This window comes from Pinus tabuliformis, chromosome 8, assembly GCF_031772625.1.
Source record: "Pinus tabuliformis cultivar Carrire ecotype Pingquan chromosome 8, CPIR1, whole genome shotgun sequence".
NCBI classification, from domain to species: domain Eukaryota; kingdom Viridiplantae; phylum Streptophyta; class Pinopsida; order Pinales; family Pinaceae; genus Pinus; species Pinus tabuliformis.
Window position 1 is genome coordinate 1,830,533,959 of NC_142294.1, and position 4,240 is coordinate 1,830,538,198.

The following is a 4,240-nucleotide window of genomic DNA, read 5'->3' on the forward strand; positions in this document are numbered from 1 at the left end:
CTCATGTATGCTACAACTCAGTGCTCTTCCTCTGCATCGAGATTTAAATAAGTTCTTCTGCATTTCAATTGCACTGCAACAACCTTGAAATCGACTTCCAAAGTCGACATATCAATTCGATCCAGTCCTCCTATAGGATGATCGATCTGCGTCCTTTTCACAATTGCAGATTTAATTCACTTCAAAACATGAATCGATGTTAATTCAAATCGATTCTCTCTTCAATAATAAATCAACTACATTCAATTTCATTACTCCAACAACAGAGATTTAACCTCTATTCAAGCATCGATTGCAAAACTCTCTTCCTACAGAGAACTTGCACTTTTCAAGACCAGAATTATATCACTGCTCAGTAATATGAAATATGAATCGATCTTATTCAAAATAGACAGAGCTTAAAAACAACTCTGCGCCCTTTTCATTCCATCAATTCGGAAAACATAGGTTTAAATTAACAATTTATCCATCGCTCTTTGATCTCTCATTCGTTCACATAGGTTTACCATTCAAGCCCCAGTTACAGAAATTAAATACACAATTTATAAATCAACCAATGTAGTTCTAAAAACACACTTTTCATATTAACAATGAAAATACTTACAAACTTTGTCTTTGGCTAGATATTCAACAGTCATGGCCCTTCCAATTACCCGGAGGCTTACAAACTTCTTTCCCTATTCTCCCCTCTCCTCTCTCTATTCTATTCTCTCTCTTCCTTTTTTTCCAAAAAGAAGTTATACATCAGTCATACCTAACTACTTCTTCCCACACATGAAGGAATTAGTTATACAGTTATAATTCATTCTTTATCTTCATTTAACTAAACTAGACCACTTTTAACTACTTGCCCTTATTGAAATTAACACAAATTTAACAACTACATCTTCCTCAAGTCTTGCATTTAGCCACAACATGTGACCACCCCGTCACATTGCTGGCCCGGTCAAGATGCTCCTGCATCAGACTCTCATGGTTGAAAACATTCATGATCTCCTGATCATGTGCTTTCAAAAAGGTATGAAGAAAAAATAAAATTTCCTCCTGGATCCCAGACTTTGTCCTGGAGTTGTCCATATGCTCTGCTCCTCCGTTTAGGCGGCATGTCAGCTGCTTCCTGCTTCATCTTCCTTCTTTGGTCACAATAGTTTGGAGCTGAAAACACCGTAATAAGTTTGCCATTGTGTTCAATTTCATCTTCCTCTTTAACTTCATGAGATCTGACCACCTGCGCAAGATTGTTTTCTTGGAACAATCTTTTGGCCACATCTTCTCCAAAAGACAAACCAACCTCTCGTTTGCTGGGTCCACACCCTTTATGGAGCTGTGGATCACTACAAAGTATTTCACACATCAGACCCTCTTCAGGTGGCTCTCGGAACCGAACAATGTCTTTGATATCATCCCGTTTTATACTATCAACACTAAAACGACTATCACAGACAACAAAAATCTTGTCATTGAGGACATGAGCCAAAAGCAAACAAAAAAATGCTTCAACGAAAAGCTCAACCATATTTCCGCTATAATTGGACTTGACTTCGCCCTCAAAACTATAAATCTGGTTCTTACTCCTGCTTCCATGATTTCCGCTTGGACACATATACTTGAATACGAATGGCACAAGTACGACTTTAACTGAAAATGATCCTCGATAAAAAAAATCACCATTAAAAAGATAAGGATTTTCCTTCGAAGGAAGCCTACTAACCTCAAAGGTGTTAGAAAGGTCATAATGCTGACCATGGATGTCATCACAAATAGTGAATTGCTTTCCATTCGGAGAAATCGCCTCCAGCGAATCCTTTACTTGCAATAATATTTGAAATGCACACCTTCTACGTATACTTTTCTGGTTCTTGAAGTCATCCGTCTCTATAAATTCCAATGTGACATTTTCTCCTTCTACTCCATGCTGTCGCTCCACCTTTATTGAATGAAAATCAATGGGTTCAACAACTGAATGATTCACCAGATCATTCACTGAGATGGCCTCAATAAATCTAATTTTTTTGACCGTTTTTTCGGTCTCTTCAAACTTTTGGGTGGCATCAGGACCATTTGGACAAATTCTCTTACCCTGCTGAAAATCTTTTAATATTTGACTGTTCACCTTTCCTGATGCTGCCAGCCTTTGCCTTCTGGTTTGCTGTAACCTCAATTTCTTTATGTTCTCAGTATCTGTTTCCAGTCGATCTTCTTGCTAGTCGTATTCATTAATTCTCCCTTCCTGCTCTAACTGGTTGCTGCTGTCCAACTGCATCTTCCTCTGTTTCACACATTCAGACTGTGTGTCTCCTTTCAACAGTATTCCAATTGGCGGTTCTGGACCTTCTTCTTTCATCAACACTTCAGTGTGTTGATTTAACTCCAAAGAGTTTTCAAGTTTTTCCCCTGCATCATCTATTCTAATAAGGCTTCCTTGCCCTGGTTCACAGTTGTGAACTTCCTCCCCTGCTTCTGCTTCTTTTACTGCAAACCTCTTGCAGTCTTCATCAGGTACTAGTGCTTTTAGCCATTTCTCCAGTAACTCTAGCTCCTTCTCCCATACATTAGCTTCTTGATGAGCGCTGCTTTCTTTTCCTCCTTGATCTTGTTGCTGACTTCTTGTCATTGTCAGTGCTTCTTCCTTTTCTTCACCTTTTGCTAGGTGAACCTCTGCTTCATGTCGTCTTCTTTGAGGTACGTTGATCAACTCAACATCTCCCACAGCTGACTCAATCGTGCCTATCATCATAACAGCATGATGATCTTCTGCTAAGTTTTCAGAAATCATGGTCTTTTCTTCATGAGATTTTTTGACAATCTTTGTTGGCTGTCCCTTTTCACCTTTATTCACTAATATCTTTGGGCTCTCGTCTTCTACGTAGTTTTCGCTTCCAGGACTGTCAGCTATATTCCGTGTGGGTGACATTGGATCATTTGAAAACAATGTTGAGGAGCCATTGGGTGGAGAGGAACAGTAGCTGGGTCCACATGCTTCCTGCCAAGAAACATCTTTACCAACTATGGGCAACCCTCTATCACCGTGAAGACAAGATGTCGGCAACTTAACCCTTCCTCCAATTGATTTTATGTCTCCACCTACTAACTTCTCAAGGGAACTGACTTGATATGCATCCCAAACCACGGGAACAGAATAGGGATGATCCTTATCTTTGATGGTATTTCCGCCAAGTCTTCGTTGGCTAACAAATAGAAAATTAAACGCTGATTTATCTTCCCCTACCTATCGTATTGATACTCCCATGTCATTTAAACCCTCTTGGACCTCTTCTGTCTCTCTCAGGCTGCTCTTGGAAAGTTTCACATCCTCTACAGAATATTTTTTTGCTGCTACATCTTGAATTAACAAATTCTTTTCTACTGATAAAACGCTCTTCTTGACGCTCATCTGGCCTTCTTGCGTACCTGATCTTCCTTTGAGTGGCAACAACGTAGACAAGATTGCTGACAAGGGCGTATGCAACAAACAATCATCAAGCTGTTGTGGAACATCAATTGTTTTATTTGCGTCTTTCCCATCAATTTTACCTTTTGTCACCTGTTTCTCTGAATTTCCTTCTAGTCTTCCTGTCAACATTTCAGTATGTTGATGCAAGTTCTCTTCTGAACTTTTGAGACCTTCATACGATCTCACCACTTCCTCATTATCATCCAGAGATATTCCTTCCTCTGGCTTGTAGATAACTTCATCTGTTTCATCTGCTTCCCCTACTTCTTCAAGCATTTTCCTCTGAACAAATTTTCCTGCGGCATCTGCCATTATATTTGTCTTCATCCTCTCTTCTTGAGATCCTATCTCTACTGCAACAACTTCAAGTACAAACGCATTGCTGCTTTCTTCTTCCGAGTATTTATCTCCTGAAAGATTCTTCCCCATACTTGTGACAACTTCACAAGATTGCGCATCCTCCTCAGTAAAACCTGTAATCACATCACAATTGTCAGCTATAAAAACACAAGATTTTACATCATCCAGTTGATCTGGATCTGCCCAATAACCCAAGAAATCATCAATGATCTCCTCCTCTGTTTCACCAATGGAAACCTCCATTTTCAACTCAACTGCTCTGAGTTCTTCATGACTCAACTGTATACTCATCATCTGCTCGAGCTTCCTCAACTCTTCTGTTAACTGCATGTTTATCTGTTGATCTCTTTTCTATTGTAGCCTCTGCCACTTCACTCTCTTCCTCATGAGCCAACCCACTCTCTGGTCCTACGTATTTTCCTATAG